Source organism: Sus scrofa, chromosome 17 (genome assembly GCF_054392235.1).
Source record: "Sus scrofa isolate SSC_HxYL_T2T_F1_AM1 chromosome 17, Sscrofa_HxYL_maternal_Yorkshire_Landrace_v2.0, whole genome shotgun sequence".
Taxonomy (NCBI): Eukaryota; Metazoa; Chordata; class Mammalia; order Artiodactyla; family Suidae; genus Sus; species Sus scrofa.
Window position 1 is genome coordinate 20,760,897 of NC_139399.1, and position 26,929 is coordinate 20,787,825.

At 39.4% G+C, this 26,929-nt stretch overlaps 1 protein-coding gene across 10 annotated transcripts in view; it reads left to right on the forward strand.

Annotated features, from left to right (window-relative positions):
• LOC146395162 (ankyrin repeat domain-containing protein 26-like) overlaps positions 1–26,929 on the forward strand; it is a 149,272-nt gene that overhangs the window by 74,186 nt on the left and 48,157 nt on the right. For 8 of the 10 annotated variants that reach the window (XM_085004356.1, XM_085004358.1, XM_085004353.1 and 5 more), the window contains 2 exons: positions 3,159–3,204; positions 4,378–4,577. The exons of the other annotated variants lie outside the window; for them this stretch is intronic. The gene's annotated coding sequence lies outside the window, so the exon portion shown is untranslated. Of the gene's footprint in view, positions 1–3,158; positions 3,205–4,377; positions 4,578–26,929 lie in introns of those variants that run through there. 10 annotated transcript variants of the gene reach the window in all.

Below are 26,929 nucleotides of genomic sequence, written 5' to 3' on the forward strand. Positions count from 1 at the left end.
TTTCCAGCCCATTACCTGGAATTTCATCTAACAGGAATACGTTATGGTTGGTTGAATGGACGTATATTTGTACTTGCTGTGCTTTGTACTGTGATTGGCTCTACTATATTTCTCTGTCAAAAATACTCCTTACTAATTTTCCCTGGTTCAGAATAGGGTTTGGGAGTTCTACGGATCCTGTAAGCTGAAGCATAGGTCCAGATGCAGCTCCAATTTGACCCCTAACCTGGACTTCTATATGCCACAGTTGCGGCTGAAAAAAGAAAGAGGAAAAAAAGAAAAAAGAAAAAAAAAAGCTAGGGGTTGTTTTGAACAGCGTACATTAATTGCAATGTCAGGGAAGAAGGAAACATTTCTGAGTGTTTTCTGGTCATCGTCCTTGTTGAAACTGTGATGAGGTAGCTAGCCAATGACACTTCTCCTTGTAAGGAAAGAATGTGGGAAGGAGTCAGGCAGGTGGTGATCAGCTAAGTAGCCTCATCACTAACACATACTGATGAATTGTAGGACAGAGTTTAGATGTGCAGCCACCCTGGGCTTCGGAATTCTTCATCCCCAATCGGGCCCTTTGCCTCTTAGTCCTAAAGGGAGGAAGCAAATGCTTGACACCTCTGCCGGGGCGTGCTGCTTCCTTCCTGCAGATGTGAGACCCAAATTCAAGGTGCTCTGGGAAGACACATCTTTTCAAAGAAAAGATTCAGAACCAAGCAGGCTCTCCTTAGTTCCTTCTTACAAACTCGCCCACTAGGTAAATCTCCTTTCCTCTCCTGAGGTGGGTAGAGGAGGTCTAAGTCCTCAGGTGGAAACTTTAGGCCAAGGAAGTGAAGTTCACCTGTAATTTCTGACTGGATTTAAATTGCAGTTGGGGTTGAGCTCCTCTCTCTTGTATATACCAGGTAATGATGAGAGATTGGAGAGAAGGATGCTAGGTGGTCAAGAGAAATCTGTTTTATATTCTAAGTATGGCCATAAATTACCTCCAAGGTGGGTAATTCATTTGTTGGCTGACTTTGGTAAAATAAATTTTATTTGGAGGAAATGAATATTGTTTTAAGGAAGAATCTCTGTTTCAGCCGGCTTGATACCATTAAAGATTTTCTCCTTCAAGTTGCCTGTCCTTTGGTTAAACAAAAGTGTGCTTTAGAAATTGAGTGTATTGACCGCATATAATAGGAGTTGCATTGATAATTTACTCTTGTCCATGCCTTTAAAACATATAATTTAGTTAGAAAGTTATCATTTCATGTCTCATACCTCAAACATTATTTGTCTACATGACACTCTTCCATATTTTCTCTCAGTTCTAGTTTAAAATCTGTCTTTTTCCCTAATCCGAGGAAGGAGCTGTCATACACCTCTAGACTGAGCAAGAAGGCCTTTTGCTTTGTGACCCCAGGCAAGCTGCAGTCTCTCGGCCTGCCTCACTTACCTCTTGTCAAATTAAGTTCTAACTAAATCAGTCACTTTCCTCCCTTAAATTATTTTTCAAAAAAACCCCTTTCTTTCTGAAAAGTATTTTTTTGCATGAAACTGTATTATATAAAACAGAGACAAACATAGAGCTGTTCAGCCAAAGGAAAGAAGGAGAGTCTGAAGCTGAAACTTCTTTGGCCCTCAATCCTGAAGTGCCCCCCTTCTTTTTCACTGGGACAGAGTTTGGAAACTAAAGGTTAAGAGGGAAGCCTTGTAGTTAAAAATCTTACACTTACAGCCTGCAGATTCCTTGTTTCCTTATCTAATTTTCTCACCTTTCTTTGACTTTGTGAAATGGAAAAGTTGAAAGAACACTGCAGGTGTGTTCCTTTGATTAATGTTGGACTAAACTACTTCCTTCATCTGAACACAGTTCTCACCTAGAAATCAACATAAAGGTCTCAAAAGTACACACTGAGGGCAAGAGCTTTGGGCAGAAACGACAGTAATCTTACACTGGTAGTTCCCTAATCCAACATGTATAAAATGTGATTTACATTTTTGCATAGAGTTTATTATAAAACAATTTGATAAAAATATAAGTATGTATAGGCAGTATAAAATTCTTTCAATAAGGCTTTCTCCGTTCACCTGTTATCAGCTGTGACTTTCACAAGACCTATCTAGGAATGCAGTCACATTACTCACTTTATTTGGCCTCTCTGTAATGCTGCTGTAAGAAAAATGTTATGGAGAAGAGTCTGAAAATGTTGGAAAACATGTGAGGCAGACATTTGTCTTGGCACGTACACTTGACCAGGGCATTGTCTGTCATGGTATCCTTATCACCTCAGTGTTGGCTTCAGTATGCTATTTTAGATCCTGCTGAGCGAGAGGGTGCGTTTTGTATGAAACCTATAATAAAAATAATACTCTAGGTGGAGGCACTTGCAATATAGTTTGAAATAGCCTCAGCCATTTCAGAACAAAGTGGATAAATATAAATAGATGTTTCCAAAAGCTGGCCCTCATTTCTAGAATGGAAACAAAGTTCCAGAGTTACAATTCAAGAATTCCATATTGTTTTCCTTGTTTCTAATTCTAGAAAGTCATGATCAGAAACCCAGGGTGAAAACCAGCCTAGCCCCTCTCTTATTCCTTTCTTCAAGCAGATTTTGGGTTTTTTGTTTTTGCCACTAAAATTTTCACATGACATTATAACAGAACCACTTTCTTCATTTTATGTATTTAAGATTCTATGTTGAAAAATTATTACCATGGAACAGACCTTAAAATTTTAGTTTCATAGAAGTGTAAGAATGGAAATCTCATTTTAAGGAAAAATCCATTGGTTAAACCTTAATAAAGGGAAGTTTTTCTAAGAATTGCAAAGTAATGCATTCAGTGTAAAATTTGACTTGAATAGTTTAAACTTCTTTGTCCCAGAAACATCAAGCATCAGCCTCTGAAATTATGTATATTCAATACACCAATATTTATTGTACTTTGGATCAGATTAATGCAAACAGCATTACATATGTATGTTCTCTATTAGTGAAAATCAAAATAGGTAGGAATTTATTTTATTTCATTCATTTGCTTATTTTTCTATTTGAGCAATCCCCAAGTTAGGTCTCATCTGAAAGTATTATTTACAGGCCATATTTCATAAGCTATATATAGCATTTGTACAATAATGCTCTTGTTTAACTTCAACATTATAAATAACATTTGACTTATTTCAGAGTCAGCGGAAGATGGAAAAATATATAAATAGAGCATTAGCAGAAGGTATGTTGTCAAAATTTATGAATTACATTTAGACATTGATTTCTGAAATCAACTATAAATAGTAAATGGCAACTCTTTCCATTGTTTGCATAACAGATACTACAGTAAGTATTTTTCCTATACATATCACATGAAAAGTATAAAACAATAAGCATTTATAATGAAAAATGTACTCATTCATTATTTATGCATCATGTTCCTTAGCATTCAACAAATTCTCAAAAAGCCGATTTGCTTTTCTTTGTGGCTCTATTCTTTCTCTATTTCTGCCTTCCTCATGGCCCGGTCCGCCTGCACACTGACACTGTTCTGAGAAAACAGGGGGTTCACCACCTTCTCAACTTTCTGGTAGTGATCGAGGCCAAAAAACCCAGACTCAGGCCATCACAGTTCATGCAGCTTTCACTTGGTGGGTGGCATTTGAATTTCCTGTCGTTAAAGTTGCCATTGGTTTGGCTTTTGCCCCCAGGAAAAGTTCCAGACTCCTTCCCGTGGAATAAAAACACCCAAGTCAGTCTGGTTCCTGAGGAGGCATTCCGCCTTAGCTCCCTCCTCCCCTCCTCTGCCCCTTTCCTCTGTCTGGCATCTAGTCAGACAGACAGCTGGCAATTCTGAACAGCCCTTGCTCACCTCTGCTCTTTGTGTTTGCTTCTTCCCTCCAGTTCCCATAGTTTTGCCACATCCTTCAGGTGTCTACTTCCATATCACCTCCACGCGAAAGCTGACAGTATTGACACCAAGTTGGATGTCCCTTCTGAGGGTTCCAGTCATGCGCTCTTTTCTGCCTGTCATAGGACTTATGGCTCTGCATGGAAATTGCCTGTTTGTCTAGTTTTCCAGTTTAGAGTATATGATTATTCAGGGTGGCCTGTGTCACCTTCCACTCGTAATTCCAGTGCCTGTCACGGTACCTCAGCACATGGCTGTTGACTAAATGAGTGAGGAGTGAGAAAAGCAGAAGCTCTGAGAGTCGGCCTTGAGAGCAGTGAGCTCAGCATGTAACCATGGGCAAACGATAAAATAGTCATTGTGTATTTTGTGCTGTAATCGTATATAGATATTTTTCATTCTTCTTAACACTTAGAAAGGTCTCTGTTCTTTTTAACTCCCTATATTTTGGTTAACTAGAAAGGATTTTAAATAAAGAATGCCATTCTTTCCTTTTCTCTCCAGGCATTGCTGAACTTGATTCTTGTGTACCGGAGGGCTTCTCATCTAAGATCTAGTGATGAGCCCTTTTGTAAACATGACACAATATGTACAGATTTTGAAGAAAACTTACATTGTCTGAAAAAGAAATAGTAGAACTTTATATCTACTGGACAGTTAACATAACATTTTTGTTTGTTCCCATTAAATATGTTGTAAAAATCCTTATCGAAGCAAATATTTTTGTGTCATATGTGTACAAGAATTTTTATAGTATTTTCCATCATTTTTCTCTGTATGTAACATTGAAGGAGATTTTGTGAATAAAACCCAGCACTGTTGAGTTTTTCATACTCCAGCTGAACCCAGATACCAGCTATTTAATCAGCAGCCAAACCACCAAACCTGTCGTTAATCTTTAGCTGTGTTGGGAGTTCCTGTTGTGGCACAGTGGAAGTGAATACGACTAGGATCCACGCACGAGGTCGCAGGTTGGATCCCTGGCCTTGCTCAGTGGGTATGAGCTGTGGTGTTGGTCACAGAATTGGCTTAGATGCCATGTTGCTGTGGCCTAGGCTGACAGCTATAGCTCTGATTCGAACCCTACCCTGGGAACTGCCATATGCCACAGGTGCAGCCCTGAGATACAAAGCAAAAAGAAAAAATATATATTTAGCAGTGTTGATTAGATAGATTTCTTGTAGTTTCCAGTTTTATCGCTATATATAAAGATAAAGATTTAGACAGACATGATTTGAATATACTGAGGCTGTGGCTTTTGTCAATGTGTTGATGTATTACAGTTGTTGCAGAGTCGTAAAACTCATTCTATATAACTTTAAACTCCGATACATAGATCTTTCCTCATGCGGCAGTAAGATTTGCCTAAGGCTTTTCCCCTTTTCTAATTTGTTTTTAAATTTACTTTTTGGAAACAGTTTTAAAATTAGAATTGTTCGAAGCCCCTGACTCAAATAGACATCATCACCAAACTACCATATCTCCCATATATTTCTCTAAGGTACCATTTATCTTTCTCCCATAAGTGTTTACTCTCCCCCCACCAAGAAATCATTTCTTTTGCAGAAAATGCCTATAAAGCATCCCCTATAAAGCCTAGCCTCAATATTTCTGTCTGGTCTCTTATCAATTTCCATTGATTAAGGAGGCCAAGAGCCAAGAAGGCACACTTACCCAGCATGGTGACACTGCAGCCGGAGGTTCAGGGGGCTGCTCATCACTCATGGGGAAGCTGCATTAGGTGGCCCCGGAGATGCCCAGATCCTCTTCCAGAAACGGGACAACTGCCCCACATCGGGTGCCATAAAATCTCTTATCATCCTGGGCTCTTGGCCTCCTTCATCAATGAAAATTGAAAAGGCCAGACAAGAAATTTAGGCAAGTCTTTATTAGGGCCCCAAGATACAGTGGATGTTTTAACAAAAATAAATGTACTCTTACCATGTGATCTAGCGCTTGTGCTCCGATTTACACAAATAAGCTAAAAACATGTCCATATAAAAACATTCAAATGTTCATAGAATGTTTATTCAGAATTGCCAAAAATTAAAAGTAACTAAGATGTCCTTCAAAGGGTGAAAGAAACAAATCCATATAAATTTATTTATTTAATAATAAATAAACTTTGGTTAAGTACATAGAATGGATTTGTTTCTTTTCACGACTGCACCTGCAGCATCTGGAAGTTCCCAGGCTAGGGGATCAAATCGGAGTTTCAGCTGCAGTCATACCCGACAGCCACAGCTATACCAGATCCTTAACCTACTGAGTGAGGCCAGGAATCAAACCTGCATCCTCAGAGAGACAGTGTTGTGTTCTTAACCCACTGAATGGGAACTCCATAGCACGAAATATGAATAGGTAGTCTAAAGAAACAATCTGTCAAGAAACATAAGAAAGAAATGTAAAAGTATATTGCTTAGTGAATGAAGCCAGTCTGTAAGAGCTACATGGTGGATAATTCCAGCTGTATGGCATTCTGGAGAAGATAAAACTATGGAGACATGAAAAGATCAGTCTTCGTCAGGGGCTCAGCGGAGGGGAAAGTATCAATAGGTGAAGTAGAGGCGCTTTGTGAATGATGAACTATTGGTTATGATGCTGTGACGGTGGATACAGGTAACCATACATTTGTCAAAACCCCCGACCTTTCTGTACAGTAGGAAGAGTGAACTCCAATGTAAATTATGCAGTTTTATTAGCAGTCATGTATTAACACTGGTTCATGAAATGCAGCACAGAAATGCAAGATCTTAATAACAGTCGAAACTGAGCGCGGGAGCAAGGAGGTATAGGGAAACTCCGTGTGATCTACTCAGTTTTCTGTAAACTTAAAACGTCTCTAAAAACAAAGTATATAAATTTTTTAAAATTGGGGGATTTGAAACTGGTGGTCTCATCTTCTTTATACAGATTGAAATTTGGGTTTGTGGTTTTTTTTCTAAGTACGCAGTGGTCTTTTGACATTGGTTGGTTGGTTTTACTTGGAAACTTCATCATGTAGAACCGGACATTTGTAAAATGTTTCGCCAAGGGTGTCTGACAGAAAATCCAGTGATTTGGACTATGCATTCCCTGCCATTCATAAGGAGGTTTTCATTAGAACCCAAAGCACCATAGCAAGTATCACTGTGATATTGGCTACCAAGCCTAATGATAAATGCCAGAAAGACCACAGAGATTCTGCTAAATCCCTGTCCTCAAAGTCACTTACTATATTTACATAACGCAAAAACAGTGTTACCACACTAGGGCTCTTTTAGACTTTTAAAAAACTAAATCTACAAACACGCCACATACTTTTTATTAATAGATCCTGAATGTTTTGGAGTTCAGACATGATCAAGTATTAAACAGGAGAGCTGTAATCTTAGACTGTGCATAGTATATAATATTTTGTAATTTCTCAAGGTCTTTCAAACTGGTTGTGAGAATTGAGTATACTAAACCAGGCCTACTTTCAAAGCCTAAGTGTTAATAACTTCTTGATAATATGTTCCATAAATTCTTTAGTTGAATTTATATACAAACATAGTGTCTGTACCTTCACTACTGTGCATAACATAGTGAATGACAGTGAAGAAATCAAATGTGCTTCTTTTCCACAGGCAGCACATGGAAGTTCCCAAGCTAGGGATGGAACCTGTGTCAGAGCCACAGTGGTAAAAACACTGGAACCCTTAAACTGCTAGGCCATCAGAGAACCCCCTATATGTGGTTTTTTGGAAAAGGCCAGAGTAGTTCTATGACTGGATATCTTGGTGTTTTTGTTTGTTTGTTTTTTGATGGGATTACACTTCACCATCCACTTTTGCCACATTTCAAACATACATACACTCATAGTGTTGCACTGTACAAATGTACCCCCCACCACACACACACACACACACACACACGTGTGCTCGTGTTTATTTACTTTCCGTCTGCTGTTGGATTTCATGCTGAAATCCATGTTCTCATGGCCTGACCCCAAGAGCATTTGCCCTACGAAGCTGTTTGCTGTGTTTGGGATTTGTCTTGGTCTGTTTCAGAGACAGGTTTTTATTTCCACTTGTATGGGGTTGACTCTCTCCTTCCCTTCTAGCTTCTGGGCTTTGTATGTCTGCTCTCCACTGACCTTTTTGGTTGGCAAGGATGGCATCCTGCATAGTTGCTCTCCCAGAGCTTGCCTGGGTTCCTTTTGCCAGTCCCTGAAGTCTCTCCCTCCATCCTTCCCTCCTTCCCCCTGTGCGGGGAAGCAAGGTGGTGCGGGGGTTGAGGGAGGAAGAGAAAAGACGGTGGAGGGGAACCCGAGACCTCTCTCACTAGTGCTGCCCTGGCAGCCAGGGTCTCTGTGGAATTCCCACGCCCGGGCATCACAGAGGGGAGCGATTGTAACTCCCAGGCAACAGCAGCAGCATCGGTCCAGCTACTACCTACTCCCTGCCACCCTCTGTTCATCTGCTGCCGCTGTACCCTGCTGAGCAGTGCCGAACCAGGAGGTAGCTCGGTGACCAAAGCTTGGAGGTCATTCAAGACGCCCTCGCCTCGCCCCAGAATGAACTGGGGCATTTACCCAAAAAGGGTGCTGTGTCACTGCCAGCTGGCCAGCGATTAACAACCATCCTGGGGACATTTGCAACGGGTGTCGGGTGCCACCTGGTGGCCGCTTTTAGATCGTCCCTTCCATCTGGCGCTTGGGTTACCTTCCCCTGGGATGGGCCTCAGCTGCTGTCACCAGGGATGCTGGAGGCAACTGCCCAAGTAGTGCAGAGGTGTGGACACGTCCTTCTCTCCCTGGAGACTGGGCATGCAGGTCTATGAGGGAGTGACCGTTGTTGCACTCCCCACCCAGGCTCTAGCTAGGGCCACCAGGCAAGATGGACCAGCATCTGCTCTTGGCCCTCTGGCCCCAGGACCGACACTGCCGGGGCCAGGCAGCCATGCTAGCAAGGGAGCAGGGGTTCTGTGCCTGGACTGCCTGTGGCTTGGTGGTTTGGCCTTCTCCCAGGTCACCCTTCTGATCCTAAGGGCTCCTGGCCCTTCCAGAGTCCCACCCAGGAGACCTTAGAATCTAGGCCTGGTGGCCTCTAAAGCTGAGGCCTGAGGACACACCATCAGCCAGAGACATGTGCGTCCCCAGGCCTTTACAACCAGTTTGGTCAGGTACAGAGGGGGTGGTGTGTCATGGGGGGGAAGGGGTGGAAAATGCCTCCACCTGTCTGTTGCCCCACTTCTAGCTGCCTTGAGCCCCAGTCACCGAGAAGGCCCCTCAACATCCTGTCTTGGGTCACTTGCCACCGAAGGTCCCTGCCATTTTAGTTTCTCAACACTGAGGGAGACAACCAGGAAATGTCTTCAACATGTGAAAAAAACTAAAATTCAAGATAGAAGTCATCTGGACCATTAAAGTTCCAGACGAACTAAGGGTAAGATACAGTCCTGGCCCTGGAAGGAGGAAGGAGGCGAGAGAAGAAACAGACCTTTGGCAAATCTGACCTACATGTGGCCTGTTTAATCCTTTCCATTCAGTGGTTTAGGAACTTTTCACATAGGAATCCATTCAGGAAGCTTTCTGTGTCTGGCCCAAAGGCCTCCTAGAGCCCCCAGGCTGGGGAGGAAATCAAAGCACGATCACCACACTGGGTGGGGGTCCCAGGTGAGGCCAGGACAGCAAGGAGAAGGGTGGGGATCACGAAAGGCTTCATGGAGGAGGTGACATCTGATTTGGGTCTTCAAGGACAAACCATCATCCAGCCAGGGCTTGGAATTGAGCAGCAATTGAACATGTGATGAATGAATGAATGCGTGTCCCTCTAACTAGGCACAAGAAGGGCAACCTACCAAGGCCGGGGTGTAGAACCACAGGATGCACCTCGGGAACAGGGCGGCAGCTGCTGCTCGGTGCCTGCCTGGCCCCAAGTGTGGGCATCTCTGCCACCACACCCTGTGTCCCAGCTGCTCAGGGAACCCTTGTGTGTCCTCTGACCTGGGATGCTGTGGTCATCCTCAGTAAGGCATGCCTGTGTGGCCTTGATCCCACATGGGCTGGTCTCACATCAAGGGGCTCTGTGAAGGGGAGGCTGACTGCTGCCCAGGGTCGGAAGGGGGAGGGGGAGGATGGCAGGCAGTCCTGCTGTGGAGGGCCGTGTCCGCACCGCTCAGATCATCTCCACAGTCAACCGAACACCGTTTTTAGTGGTATTCTTCACAAAAATAGCAAATGAATCCTAAAATTTGCATGGAACCACAAACCCAAATAGCCAAGCCACCCTGAGAAAAAACAAATCCAGATGGCCCTCCTCTGGTCTCCAGAAATTAGGTCAATCTGTTTAGTCACTTTGCTACCAACCTAAAAGTCAGATCTCATATTGCCACCACATGTGACACAACAAGGACAGCCCTGGGAGGAGACAGCCTGATAGCACCTGTTCCTGCACCCACTCTTGTGGCCTCGTCTCAGACACAGACTTGCCCCAAAGCCTCAGCTGGGGGCATTTTCACATTTCCGCTCCATTATCCGTGAGCATTCAGGGCTCTGGATGGTGGTGAGAGCAGGCAGGTCTTTCTTACTGCAGGTTCAGTTTCCTTCTCATAATCCTGGTCTTATATCTCATTGCATTCTAGCTTATATTGCATTTCATTCAAACCACCCATGTTTCCAGAGGAAAGATAAGTTGATCCCAAGAACATAAATTTATAAATTTGTCAAGGGACAATTTTGGTGATGCTCTAGGTGAATTTATATATTATATTTGATCTTTTCTAGTTTTAATACATTACCTGAACTACAAATTGCTTTATTCCTTTCTGTGAAATTTTATTCTTTAAAACACAATGGGTCTGCAATAGAATGATTTAGCACTAGTTCTGTGTTCTTTAAAGTTGCTTAATGTTTTGGTACATTTCAAATATTTTACAATAATGAGATTTTAGCAGATGATCAGAAAAATGATTCTGTTTTATCCTATTATAGTAATGGATAACAGAGAGATTTTTTTTGTCTTGTTACCAAAAAAAACTATCTGGAAATATCAACTTCTATTTACTAAATATCGGTAGAGTTGACGACTACCTTACTTGAATGGGGCAAGTAATATGACTTGAAATATTAACTTGAAATAAATGTAGTTTCAATGTTTTGTTTTCTCAGTAACTTGAGTCTTAAAAACTGCCCCATAGAGCGAGATCGTTTAGTAATGACAATAATAATTCATCAATTTTCGAAACATAGCAATCTCTTATAAAAATTTCTTCTCCTTTAGCATTCCTGCTTTTTCCCCTAGAAGTTGCATGCTGTAATTTCCTCAACAAAACATGTATTTCCAGAGAGTGACAAGTAAAGTTCAATTTAACTGTTGAAATCTCCAAGTTAACACTGCCTAATGCAGTTGGCACAACATCGTAAATCAACTAAACACTGTCTAGTGCAATTGGCACAACATTGTAAATCAACTATACTTTAATGAAAAAATTAAAAACATTGCCTAATGCTACAGGGGCTATGTCTTCTAGTGTCTGTGTTCTTCTAAAGTGGAAGACAGAGAGGACAGGATCATGATGGGCTGAGAACAATAAAGAACAGTCTGTGGCAATGCCAGATCCTTAACCCACTGAGCAAGGCCAGGGATTGAACCCACATCCTCATGGACACGATGTCAGGTTCTTAACCTGCTGAGCCACCATTATGGATCGTACTACTGTTACTTTGTCTGTGTGAATATTATTATGGTGTGGCTGACAAAATTTTATATAACTAATTGCAAGTTGTTTGAGTTTAAAAATGTCTTTTTGTGTTTTTAAAAAGTTCAACCACTAACTTGCTAAATGAAGTATTTGACTGTCAAGATTATAATAAAAATCATGTATTCATTCAACAGCTATTGCTTGAGTACCACTATGTATCAAGAAGTCTTCTAAGCGGTCAAGACATAGTGTTGAGTAGGCAGCAAAGTCCTTGCTCTTCTGGCGTGTACATTGTAGAAATCCACAGATAGGAAACCGTTATTGACACAGTGTACTTTAAACTCTGAAAGGGCAATTTAAAAATTTCTCCTTATTGAGAAAAGGATGATGATACTTTAGCATGCTAATCATGTCGGTTTGCAAGGAAATTATTGTATGATACTAGGAAATTATTTTTCATAGCCCTTTTTCTCTTAGGGGCTTTGTTTCTCTTAAATAGTTGTAAACTTTCAGAATTAATTATTAACACTGTACATAATCCTTAATTGATGAAGAAACCAGTTTTTTGTTGTGTGGTTTCTCAGTTCTGAAATGAGGAGGAGAGCACTCTGGGCATCTCCAGAGTAACTTTCTTGTTTTTGAGAGAGAAACTGGAACAAAAATCAGAAGATAGGAATCAAAGCAAAGCAGATTTTTTCTCTCTCATCAACCCACTTTTGAAAGCCCTTTTTCCAGACTGTTCATATTTCTTACAGATCTTAAGCGTCATTTCATACTAAAATCATCTGTGACCTTAATTTGCCCCTAATATCAGAATAGAACTCCAGTACTTTGAGTCAGAGGTATAAACTCTAGCCTTCACTGTCATTTTATCTCGTGTTGAAAAAATGTTATAATATGCCATGAAAATAATATTTTTGCTATTTATCAAATTATTCATTGAGCAAACACTTTTAGGGTACAACTGATACTTTATTATCATTTTAAACCAATTTCATGGATTGACAGAATAAAACATTTTTTCTTAATTGGCTCATGCAATATTTGATAACCCTAAAGGAATGTCTACTCCATGTGCCTGGGTCAGAAATGTATCATGCAAGTCAAGTTTCAGATTGTTTGAGAAGATATTCCCGTGTTCCAGGAAATCAGCACATTACCTATAAAAACCCTTAGATGAATGTACGAAATATTTAGCCTAGAACTTTTGTTAACTTTCTTAGAGATTCCACACCAAATCATCCATCACAAACACCACCAGCCACCAGAAACGAACGTGGTGAAACCCCTTTACACATGGCAGCTATTCGAGGAGCTGTGAAGCAAGTCAAAGAATTGATAAGTGTAGGGGCAGATGTGAATGTGAAAGATTTTGCTGGTAGGACTAGTAATTAAAGACTAGTAATCAGGATAAGTGGGAAAAGGGCAGTATACAAGATCTACTTTTGAAAGTAAGACTTAAAGTGTATAGCGTTATCCATTCTAAAGGAAAACGATATTATCTATCAGAAAGCCCTGAAAATGTCCTTTTCCTTTGATCTAACAACTCCACGTTTAAGTATTATCTTAAATATTTAATTGTGGGTATGCATGATGATTTAGTTGTAAGAATATTTGTTATAGCATTGTTTCTAATATTTAAAAATTGGAAGTAATCTAAATGCCCAGTAATAGGAGCTTGTTTAAATAAACCATGATATATCCAATCAGCACAATCCTATGTTGAAGAAAAACGTAATCACATGGGGGATATTTTCACTGCAGAAAGTGGAAGTACTTTAAACAACCTACAAAAGTAAGTACAAATGATGAATTAATTCAATTAAAATAAGTGTTAAGTCTGTCGGAATTGCCGTTGTGGCTTAGTAGGTTAAGAACCCCACTAGTATCCATGAGGATACGGGTTCGATCCCTGGCCTTGTTCTGTGGATTAAGGATCTGGCGTTGCCACAAGGTGCAGCATAGGTCACAGATGGGGCTCAGATCCTACGTCGCTCTGGTTGTGGTGTAAGCCGGCAGCTGCAGCTATGATTCGACCCCTACCCTGGGAACTTCCATATGCCACAGGTGCAGCCCTAAAAAGAAAAAAAAAAAAAAATCAAGTCCAGAAAAGATTTTTTTGACTTGACAAATGAAAGCAAGATGTGGGTTTTGTTTGCTGGAAAATCATAACACTTTTTTTTTTTTTTTTGGCCTCCTTTTTCTGTTCTCTTTTCATAGTTCAGATGATTATTATAAATTATAGCAAGTTTATATTTTTTGGATAAGCTTAAATGTTTAATACTTTGTTGGATAATTGAGCCCCAGGGGAAATAATATTATTGTGAATGACCTTTCTCTAAAATCGGTTGTTTTCTCAGGTTCTTATTTCCAGTAGCTTGTTCATCACTCCTTTTGCCTTCTGTACTGCATGCATTTAGTCGATGTGTCCCACATAGTTAAGTATATAAAAAGCCTATGTTTGAATTAGTAGAAGTGCACCATATATTCAGTTAATATTCCAACTTTAGTTGGACACCACTGCATAAGGCTTGCAATGTTATTATGCTGCTGCTAAGATACTTGTAGCAGCTGGAGCAGATGTTAACACACAAGGATTAGGTGATGACATTCCACTCCATGATTCTGCTAGCAGCAGGCACAGAGATGTAAGTATGACAGGAAGATCAATAGTACGCTTTTCCAAAATATAAATTTAACCCAGTGTAATTTAATTCACTTCTAAGTCATACAGGCTCTTGTCATATTTTATTCATTGACTGATCGGCTCATCTTTATTTTATTTAATCTTTTTCCTACAATTGCTATCATATATTTAGCATTATCTTTTCATAAAATCTATTTAATTTGAAAATTAAACAACTTGGCAAAATTTTTATTTTAAAGGGCCATTCTACTGTCAGATATTTCAGTGTAGGAGTTAAAGAGGATTTTACTTATAATAAAAATTTTACATTCTCATGTAGGGGTTTCAGTGTAGGGGTTAAAGAGGATTTTACTTATAATAAAAATTTTACATTCTCATGCTGCCTTTTTTTTAAAGACTTGTTTATATTTAATGATCCCTCTGTTTGTAACATCTGTTCGTAAATTTTAGCTGACATTGTTTATTTAATATATTCAGATGGCTTATGTATATAATAATAAGCACAATTTAATCAAACATAATTATATATGCTTATGCATTTGATGGCATCTTCAGTTTGTTTTGATGTAATATTATGAATCATGCTGGTTTTTAAATTTCATCTGCATTTTCAGTCTCTGGCATGTTACTATCAAAGCCTTAACTGGTCTCTGTTGTAATGAAGCTCATTTACTCCTTTGCTGTAACCTGCTTATAGCCAGAGCAAATCAACCTGGGCACTGTTAGCAGTGGTTCTAAAGCATGATTTTGTTTATCAAATACTAAATAGTTGTTCTCTTTTACTTAATGTTTACTTTTATCAAAGAATCCTTGTATAGTTTAGAAAGTTGCAAAGTGCTACTCAGCTTATAAGGAAAACTGTAGGCCTCTCCCATCCCTCCCCACTTCCCAGTACCTTTAGCCCAGAGCCACTATTGTGGGTGTTTCTTTCAGTAGTTGTCTTTTTATTTAATGAGATATAAGCTTGTTTTGCTTTTTCAATTTATTTCATTTTTAATAAATCATCTCCATTAATTTTATTTAAAAAATCTTTTTTATTATAGTTGATTTGCAATGTTCTGTCAGTTTCTGCTGTACGGCAAAATGACCCAGTTATACATACATACATACATATATATATGTATATATATATATATATATATATACATACATATACATATACATATACATATATATATACACACATACACATTTTTTTCTCACATTATCCTCCACTATGTTCCATCACAAGTGATTAGATATAGTTCCCCATGCTATACAGCAGGATCTCATTGTTTATCCACTTCAAATGCTGTAGTTTGCATCCGCTAACCCCAAACTCCCAGTCCATCCCACTCCCTTCCCCTTCCTTTTGGCAGCAAGCCTGTTCTCCATGTCCATGAGTTTGTTTCTTTTCTGTGGAATGGTTCATTTGTGCCATATATTAGATTCCAGATATAAATGATAGCATATGGCATTGGTCCTGCTCTTTTTTTTTTTTTTTTTTTTTTTGGTCTTTTGTCTTTTGTTGTTGTTGTTGCTATTTCTTGGGCCTCTTCCGCAGCATATGGAGGTTCCCAGGCTAGGGATTGAATCGGAGCTGTAGCCACCGGCCTACGCCAGAGCCACAGCAACGCGGGATCCGAGCCGCGTCTGCGACCTACACCACAGCTCACGGCAACGCCGGATCGTTAACCCGCTGAGCAAGGGCAGGGACCGAACCCACAACCTCATGGTTCCTAGTCGGATTCGTTAACCACTGTGCCACGACGGGAACTCCGGTCCTGCTCTTTCAGATTTACTTCACTTAGTGTGAGAGTCTCTAGTTCCATCCATGTTGCTACAAATGGCATTAGTTTGTTCTTTTTAAGGCTGAATAGTATTTCATTGTGTATGTGTATCACATCTTCCTAATCCATTCATCTGCTGATTGACTTTGGGTTGTTTCCCTGCCTTGGCTGTTGTGAATAGTGTTGTAGTGAACATGTGGGTGCATGTGTCTTTTTCAGTGAAAGTTTTGTCCAGATATATGCTCAGGAGTGGGATTGCTGGATCATAGGGTAGTTCTCTATTTAGTTTCTAGGTACCTCCATACTGTTTCCTTTTTTTTTTTTTTTTTTTGAGTAAAGTGTAGTTGATGTGCAATGTTGTGCCAATTTCTGCTGTACAGCCAAGTGACATGTATATATATATTCTTTTTTCACATTGTTATTGTAACATTCATTTTTTTTTTTTTTTTTTTTAATCATGGACTTGGAGAATAGACTTGTGGTTGCCAAGGGGGAGGGGGTGGGAATGGGGTGGATTGGGAGCTTGGGATTAATAGATGCAAACTGTTACCTTTGGAATGGATTAGCCATGAGATGCTGCTGTGTAGCACTGGGAACTATGTTTAGTCACTTATGATGGAGCATGATAATGTGTGAAAACAGAATATGTACATGTATGTGTAACTGGGTCAGCATGCTGTACAGTAGAAAAAAAATGCATTGGGGACATACTGTTTCCCATAGTGGTTGTACTAATGCTTTTTAAATTTCTAGTCACTAGTTATTGGCTTCCTACAAAGGATTTTAGTAAACGTCGCTGCTTGGAGACTCATAAGGTATACTATCATTGTATTTTTTCTTTTGGATTTTTATTTATTACCTTGGTTAATACACTGCCTTGTTCTAATTTTTCTTACTTAGTTTTCTATGTATCTATTTCTGTATTTTCTTACTCTCTCTGACCTAACTCTAAAATATCTCTGAATAAGGTTAAACATATTGATCAGGTTATTGTTTTTGAGAGTATCTTGTATCCTCTATTGGGACTAGCTACTCTCTAGATCGGTGGCATAGATGCTGTCTCTTTGCCATTAATCTCACATGAGATTCTCGGTCTCTCTGTGAGATTCCCAGTTTCTGAGTACCCATCCAAACCCTCTGAAGGATATTAATTAAATGGTTTGTTGCACTTCCTGCATGATCATGGATTGCCCCAAGATTGTTCTAATTGCTCTGTTTTGGTATGTTTTTCAAGTTAAAGACCTTCTGCTAACTCGTGTTCATTCATATTTGAATGAAATTCTAAAAACCCTGATTAACAAGATGTGCGAGGTATGGAGCTTGTTGACTGGTGGTTTCTCTGTAATGTGTCTGGAGGACGAGATGGCTCTTTTGTCACAAGTGCCCTAAATGTCAGTATTTGTAAGTTCTTCCTTTGTACAGATAGTTTCTCCAAAAAGCAATACTCTACTTTCTTGTCTGAGTGACACAGGAATGTCTTCCAGCATCCTGGAAGCCTAGAAGAGTTCTTAGATGGCAGTGGTGAGGGGTGCCCAGGAACTCACTTTCCTCTGGAAACTGTTACTTAATCCTCCTGATTTAAGTAAATCCACTGTGTTGATACCTAAACCTAGAAACCTACTCTTATTTTGAGAATAAACCCATCTCCTTCATGGATGGAGAAGGTTCATTCAACTGGCTGCGAGGGCTTGAGAAGTGAATCATAATCATTATAATTATTACTCCCCTAGTTCCTCTAAAAGGCCTGTGAAAGTTTGAACAGTTACATGACCACCGTATGCCGGGATCATCAGTACTCTATCTCATGGCCAGTCTTCCTGCAGTCCAGCTCAAAACTCCTGTTTTAGAGTTCTTAGACTTGGCTCCTAGGACTGCTCTTAGCAGCATCTGCCATAGGTTGGGTGCCTTGGAATTCCAAAAGAGAAGTCTGCACGTGATTGCCAAGATTGAGGGAGGGACGTGATCTCAGGAACAAACCTTTAAAGATTGGAGGAGGGACGCGATCTCAGGAACAAGTCTATAAGGATGTGCCCACAACAGGGCAGGACAAAGGAGCAGGCTAAACTGCAAAGCCGTTTCAAAGGCCTTTCTTTCTACAAAGGCCTCAGCCAGGCTCACAGGGGTTCTTGCTCCTAGGATGCCCTTCCTAGACAGTCTGATTTGAGGTAAGAGGGTCCCCATGTGGACCAAGCTGCTGTCAGCAAGGAGGTATAATCCTTAATTGATGCTCCTGTTTGGCATGGCAGTCCCTGCTGAGACACTTTGGCTATACTTCAATAGCAAACAGTACTCCCAGCGCTTGGGAAATAAGTTTCTTTGTCCAGAAGAGGGGAATCTGAGCAGTGCACAATGTCCATTGTACACTTTGTCTGGAAGCTTCTACACTGTCCTTTTACCTGGCCTTGTGGATCTACTTGCAGGTGCCTCTTGGCTCCTGTCCACCGTATAGGCTTAACCCTTGGAAACACCACTAGTAAACACACAAATCTGTTTTCAAGACCATCCTCCCGCCATGCTTTGATATCAGTATCAAGTCCAATTAACTTTTCACTCTCAAGTTTCTCCAGGCGAGCCCCAAAATCCAGACATTCAGATAAAACTTTATTTTCATGGTGACCGCAAGCCAAGGTGCCCCACATTTGATATGTGGTGAGGAAATAACCTTAAAACAGTTTCTTCATACATTGTCTTCCAGTTGAACAGACTGTCTTCCAGTGATAGAGACCGGAGAAGGGGAAGAGAGGGTTTGGATATTCTTTAGCCAGTCTGGCAACGTCTGCAGCGTTTCTCTTTAAGCTGATAGATGCTCAGTCTTGACTACTATCACACTAAATATCTCTGAGTTCCATGAAATAGGCCGTTTCCTCTGCTTAAAACGTTGCCGTGAATAATGTTTTCTTTAAGAAATATTTGAACAGTCTACATGGAAATGAGCATAGCTCCTTTTTTATTTGCAGTTGCTTGCAGTTCCCATCATGGCTCAGCAGAAACAAATCTGACTGGCATCCATGAGGATGCAGGTTTGATCCCTGGCCTTGCTCAGGGGGTTAGGGATCCAGCATTGCTGTGAGCTGTGGTGTAGGTTTCAGACTTGCCTCAGATCCCATGTTGCTGTGGCTGTGGTGTAGACCAGCAGCTACAGCTCAAATATGACCCCTAGCCAGGGAACCTCCATATGCCACATGTGGCCCTAAAAAGACAAAAAAAAAATGTAATTACTTGTTGATCTAAATGATATTTGTAATTATGGAAATTTTTCGTATTAAGAAAGACCTAGTGATATAGCATCACATAAATTATTTTATTTATTTATTTTATTGTACTTCTGCATTTTCAGGTAGTTGCATTTGTCTTCTTTGAGTTGATAGGCTTTAGTGAATATTCACCAAAGTCAAATAATGTAATGTGACAGTAGGTGACAGTAGGCAACAATAATGGAAATTAGTTTCTACAATAAGAAAAACACTCAAGGCGTTCCTGTTGTGGCTCAGCAGAAACAAATCTGACTAGCATCCATGAGGATCTAGGTTCAATCCCTGGCCTCGCTCAATGTTGCCATGAGCTGTGGTGTACATTGCAGATGTGGCTCAGATCTGGCATTGCTGTGGCTATGGCTGTGGCCAGCAGCTACAGCTCTGCGTGGACCCCTAGCATTGGGAACCTCCATATGCTGTGGGTGTTGCCCTAAAAAGACCAAAAAAAAAAAAAAGAAAGAAAAATACTCAGCATTCACATGATAATGTGATGACTAGGGTGTAAATCTAAATATTATGAGTAACTTATCCTTTATGATAATTTATGTTTATGAACTGCATTACATTAGCTTTTCATAGTGATGTCTCTGTGTTTTCACTATGGGATAAGAAGTGTTGTTTAAAAAATAAGTGGCACAGTGGGTTCAGGGTACAGTGTTTTCACTCAGTGGCTCACGTCACCGCTTGGTGTAGGTTCAGTCCCTGGCCCAGGAACTTCCACATGCTGTAGGCATAGCCTGGGTCACCATGCTGTACAGTAGGGAAAAAAAATTGTATTGGGGAAATTACTATTAAAAATAATAATAATAATAAAATAAAATTTTTTTAAAAAGGAATGTTGTAAATGCTTCATATGTATGAATTATTTTAATGACCATAGTAAGTGAACAACCTTCTGGTGACTCTTGTTGAAACTTTATGGCCCATAACATTCAAAAACGCTTCTCCCAGCTTCTCCCAGCTCATGAAGAAACGAGGACCCCAGAGGGCCCACTGGTCTAAGATACCCCCAATTTTATTAAACTGGTGTGAGTCCATATCAGGGAAGTAAAAAGGATAAATACCAATGTCTTTTTAAGACAAAGTGAGATAATGATTCATTAATCTGGAAGAGGTGTATTCAATACATTGTCTCTATTCTCTAGTGAATAACATGGGACATGCTTTATAATGTTCCAGATGGGATTTTGATATCATCTCATATCTTTCTTCTGTAAAATCCCATTTTGTTCTCTCATTAGCAAACATTTTCCGCCTTCTTTTTTAACGCAATAAAATTTCGGTGTCACATCATTGCCTATCTTTTAAAAGCTGTTTTACTTTATTTGAAAAAAAAATGGAATTTGGAATGAATATAGATATTCAATTCTAGCCTGGTCATTTCGCCAAGTGTGTGCCAAAAAATTACTTTTTCCCTCTCAATCTCCATTTCCTCATCTTCAAATCACAGAATACATAATACCTATCTAGAAGGGATATTTTGAAGGGAAAAAAGACACTACACATAAACATACCTTGAAATTTAAAATGTGATAGAATAGTCAGAGATAAAAGATTAAGCGTCTACTTTTGTATTACTACTTTTCAAATATAACTCAAATATTTTGGAAGCTAAAAATGCCATTTTTCTCATTTTTATGAGATATTTTTCATAATTCTCAAAGAACTTCTAATTTTGGAGAAAAATGTAACCTATAATGGTATTTCTCCTCAACTGGTCCTTGCTTACCATCGTTCCAGTCTTTTCTCTCCCTTGACAATTTATATATACCTAAAATAGAGCACACACTATGTAATTTTTTACTCATGTGCTTCTCTGTTTCCTGCATGGAATTTTAGGCACCATGCATACAGGCTTTTTGTACCATTTTGTGTTTGTGATTCCCTGGAATCAAGAAGTATGTAATAAATTCTGCACGGGAGCATGTGTAGGTACATGGATGGATGGGTGTATATGTAACAGACTGAGACAGGCAGAAAGCCAAAGACTTAGCCCACAGGACTTGATAATATATAGGGTATGTTTCCTTTTCCACTGAATTTATTGTAAACTGTTTATGATATTTATAATGCTGTACCTATTTGCCCTTTTTAAAGCAGTATTGATAGTTTATCAAAGATCAGTAGTTTTCCTTTAAATGTCATATTAAAAGACTTCCTGATTTCTGGACTTCCCATCGTGGTATGGTGGTTACCAAATCCGACTAGGAACCATGAGATTGTGGGTTCGATCCCTGGCCTTGCTCAGTGGGTTGAGGATCTGGCGTTGCCGTGAGCTGTGGTGTAGGTTGCAGACGCGGCTCAGATCCTATGTTGCTGTGGCTCTGGCGTAGGCCGCTGGCTACAGCTCCCATTAGACCCCTAGCCTGGGAACCTCCATATGCCGTGGGAGCAGCCCTAGAAAAGGCAAAAAGACCAAAAAAAAAAAAAAAAAAAAAAAAAAAAAAAAAAAAGATTTCCTGATTTCTAAATGTAATGTTAAAGAATTATGCCTTAATGAGTAAGACATGTTTCTATGAATACAAGTTTCTAAATATGCACAGAGCTGCAAAATATTTCCAGAAACTGACCTTTGCATTCATGTACTTCGAAGCACTCAAATGTCATTTCCACTCTCTTTGCAGAGGGGGACTGACATGCTATTTTCTTTTCTTTCTTTCTTTTTTTTTTTTAAGAGCCGCCACTGTGGCATATGGAGATTCCCAGGCTAGGGTTCAAATCAGAGCTGCAGCTGCTGGCCTGCACCACAGTCACATCCGCACCAGATCTGAGGTGTGTCAGCAACCTATACCAGAGCTCAAGGCAACACCAGATCCCCAACGCACTAAGTGAGGCCAGGGATCGAGCCTGCATCCTCATGGATACTAGTTGGGTTTGTTACCACTGAGACACAATGGGAACTCCTGGCATGCTATTTTCAAATGAACTTTGCTTTTCCTCCTACAAACATGCCTTGGATAGTAGGAGTCACAATTCAGAGCTATTAAGGGCTATTTTCTCCTTGTTCTTTTACTTGTCTCCAAGGAGGGAGAAGGAAATGAGAGCCACCAAAAACTCACTTGTATATCTGTACCATATATTATGAGTCCCCACTAAAGAAATGGGTTTCTTTCACTCAGTAATACTCATGACAACTTAAGCAATCCATAAAACATTTCCAAGGTATGAGAACTAGATAGCAGTTCGGTAACCTGTTCTAACTTATTTAGAGTAAGGATTAATGTAGCTTACTATGAACCTATTCTGTGGCCTACCTTTCATAATAAATGCTTTTAGAATAGCCCTATGCCTAGTTTAGATACTGTCTATCTCTGTTTTCTCCATCTCATCATTTTTACCTACCTCTAATTTGCTGTCCGTTCTGTTTTAAGCAACTTTAAGTTACTTAAATAAGGGGTACTAGAATAAGGGGTTTTTTGCATGTGAAGATGGTCTGTGAAGTATTCATTGTTTAGGTTCGGGTTTTTGTAGCATCTTTGCATGAACCAACTGTCTCATTTTAGTCATGTAATTTTTTTATGATTATTCCCTGATGAGTATAGAAAGTGTTTAGCAGTATAAAGATCATTTATTCTGTTTTCTCATTCTAGGACTCTAGCCTAAGGAAATAGGCTTAAAAATTGAAAAAATTTCAACTTATAAAGATGTTCAGGAGTTCCCATCTTGGCACAGCAGAAATGAATCCAACTAGGAACCATGAGGTTTCGGGTTTGATCCCTGGCCGTGCTCAGTGGGTTAATGATCTGGCGTTGCCATGAGCTGTGATGTAGGTCACAGGCATGGCTCAGATCTGGCGTCGCAGGCACGGCTCAGATCTGGCTTTGCGGCTGGCAGCAACAGCTCCGATTAGACCCCTAGCCTGGGAACCCCCATATGCTGTGAATGCGGCCCTAAAAAGGACCAAAAAAAAAAATTCATTGTAGCATTGTTTATAATAATTACAAGTTAGAACCACAAGGACAAAGAACAGAAGAAACAAGAAAACCAATATTTTGGGAGATAGAAATGTGAGCAATGAGTGGTGACTGACACAGAACAGAGTTTGGCAAACCTTCTCTCTAAAGGGCCAGATAATAAATATTTTAGGCTTTGCAGGCCATACGTCTCCTCCACCACCCCTCCTCCCTTCTTCCTCTTTCTCTTCCTCACTCCTCCTCTGAACTTCTCCTTTATCAATTCTTCTCAAAGTATTTTATAAGAATATAGAAACTTCTTAGAAGGCCAGATTTGGCGTACGGTCCATACTTCCCAGTTCCTGATTTTGAAAAGCCAAAAAAATTGAACCCAAAACCATTTCAACACAAAATCCCAGAAACACTGAAGCTCAGCAATTAATGACTCAGTGCCTGTTGAATAAGACTAAAAATAAGAGGATTGGATCAAACTGTTTTTGACCCTCACATTCCTTTCCTAAACCTTCAGAGCCAGAGGGCTGCATATCTCCTTGTCAGATGATTGGAGGCTTATTTCCTGACAAGCATAAACTTTATAGTCTGGACTGACATATCACAAGAGTAGCTGGGAGTAAGAATTAAGTGTAAGTTAATTCAGTCAAATATATCAGACATTAAAACCCTTTTCTCCTTTAAGCAGTCAGAATCCTGACCATAAGGCTTATAGTTCTAGGACTTGCAAGAAAGATTTCTCCATAGGAAACTGAAAAAGCCCAGAGAGTTCTGATGAAATGGCTGTCCCACCCACTAGCACCAAGTCCCTCTGTCAGAAGTCCTACTTATGCCTAAAAACTTTCAGGAAATCTTTCAGTGCCTTACTCTTAAGTGTAGACAGCCAGTGATCACCTGACCTGTGAGAAAAACCTCTAACATGGAAGGCAAAGGCCAAAATAAGCAAATAGAAAAGTAGGCATTTGGAGAACACAGTAATGCCAAAAGAAACTTCAAAAAAAAAACCTGTTACCTTCCCCAGAGAGAGGAGAGAGTTTGCTATAGCCATAAAACAAAAACTGAAGGCATGAAATTAAGAATAGTTAACAAATTTTAAAACAAAAACCAAAAATGCTCTTGGAAATTAATTAATAATATGGTAGCAGAAATGCAAAATGGAGTATTGAGATTTAAAGGTAAAGTTTAAGAAATCTCCCAGAAACTTAGAAACAAAAAGACAAAGATGGAGAAGGAGGAATGAGAAAAAAATTCATTCAGGGGATCCAGTGTCTTAACAAGAATTCTTAGAAGACAGAACAGTGAAAACACAGGACATTATCAAATAATTTTCTCAGAACTGAGGAAACATGAGTCTTTGAGATTGAAAGGGTAATTGAATACTCCACACAATGGATGTTAAAAGACCAAGACCAAAATTCATTATCCTGAGATTTCAGAACAACAGTGGCAAAGAATTTCCTCAAGCTTACCAAGAAAAAAAACCACAAGTTGCATATAAAGGTAAAAAAAAAAACAGAATGGCATCAGGCTCTCCGTAATAACACTGGAAGCTAGACCATAATGATGATGCCTTTGAAAATGAGGGGAAAATTATATCCCTCCAAGTATTATTAAGTAACTAAAACTCTATACCTAGAGTAAGTATTAATCAAGTGAGGATAGATTAAAGGTATTTTCTGACATGTGAAAATCTCAGAATATTCACTTTTCCTCAGGAATATCCTGGAGTTAGTATTTCAGCAGAAAGAGGGGGTGAAGCAAGAAGGAAGATAGGATCAAAAGAATCCAAAGCAAAATCTAAAGGAAGGTAATTCTAGGATGATAGGACAAAGGAAGCTGCTAAGATAACAACTGAGAAGCAAATCTAGAGAGCAACCAGTCCATTTTGGTGCACATTAGAAGGCTTGGAGAAAGGAGTCTAACAAAAAACAGTTGTGTATTGATTTGAAGAGATCTCTCCTTGTAGCAGATGAACTTGCTGGCGATGAAGTAAAGATGAGTATGTAGAAAAGTGAGCAAATGAAAAGTCAAAATAATTAACTCTACAGGGTAAAATAAAGTTGTGTAAGAATGCATGCAACTAGAGATTATCATACTCAGTGAAGTAAGTCAGAAAGAGAAGGACAAATATCATATTACATAACTTATATCTTGAACCTGAAATAGGGCATAGGAGTTCCTGCTGTGGCTCAATGGGATGGACAGTGTCTCTGCAACACCAGGATAAAAATTCAAATCCTGGCCCAGCACAGTGTGTTAAAGAATCCAGCACTGCTATAGCTGTGGTGTAGGTCATAACTGCAGCACCAGTCTGATCCCAGGCCCAGGAACTCTATATGCCGTGCGGTGGCCAGAAAAATAAGTAAATAAAAATAAAAGGTAAAATAAAATTTGGCACAAATGAACCTAAATACAAAAGAGAAACAGACTCATAGACATAGAGAACAGACTTGTGGTTGCCAAGGGGGAGGGGTGAGGGAGTGGGATGGATGGGGAGTTTGGGGTTAGTAGATGCAAACCATTACATTTAGAATAGACAGACAGTAATGTCCTACTCTATAGCACAGGGGACTGTATCCAATCTCCTGGGATAGACCATGATGGAAAATAACAGTTTTTAAAAAAGAATGTGTGTATGTGTTTGGGTGTCTACATATATATACACATGTATATGTATGTATATATGTATGTATGACTATGTCACTTTGTTACCCAGCAGAAATTGGCACAACATTGTAAATCAACTGTACTTTAACAAAATTTAATAAAAAGAATGGAAATTTTGTAGTAGTGTACTACTTGGCCCAACATTTATGTTAATCTTAATGCACAAAAAGAACTATATTGGAAAGGTAGGAGGGAGAAGTGAATGTGTATGGGAGGAAAGGGTTGGGAGTTGGTAAAAGAGAGCTGAATCTGTGCCTCCCATTTTAAGACAATAGGTGATGCCTAAAACTGAAAAATACAGAAGCAGCAAGCTAAGTATGTTATTTAAGTATATGGAGATAAATATCAGAAATGATTATTCTTTACCAGCAGCCTTGAAGAGCTATTCAATATTTTAAAATAATAAATGTGTGTTATTTAATAATTAATAATAAACAAAAAGGGTATTAAATACTGAGTGGGGTCACAAGTAATTTGTTTACTTTATACATTCTTATTTCAAGTATTCTATGTTGATTTATTCTTTCATAGTCTAGAAAATCTTTTGCGTTATTTAATTCACCCCGAATCTTTATTTTCTTCAATACTTTCATTTGTTAGAAATTCCTAATCTATAGCATCTTGTTTAATATTGTTTCTTTAAAAAGGCATATTTTGTAAGTACCAGAAAACACCATAATTATGTGTTGGGAATATAAAGACAAAAATTTAATCTCATATAAATTGTATGGTCTAAGATAAGGGGAACATTGTGATAATAAATTATAGTGCAGGTTTACCTGTGATAGAACACCCTCATGTCAATGGAAATAGAAGCACAAAACAAGAAGAGATGATAAGAAAGCAGAATTGCTAATACTTGGCCTCCTATTTGATGTAGGGTGTGAGGGAAAAACACGAGTCAGTGATGACTCCCAGCACATTCAAAGAACTTTGGGACCTATTGGTTCCAGCCATTATACTGAAATACAATATATTCAGTTTAGTATATCCAAAGAACATTTGGATGTTTGGTTTTGAAACTCAAGAAGAGGGCTGAGAAAGAGCAAGCAAGAGAATGAAAATGAAAGAGTGGATTCCACAATTTTTCATCACATTCCAACAGGATGGGCGAGATTTCCAAAGAGCTGAGGTGACCAGAGCATGAGA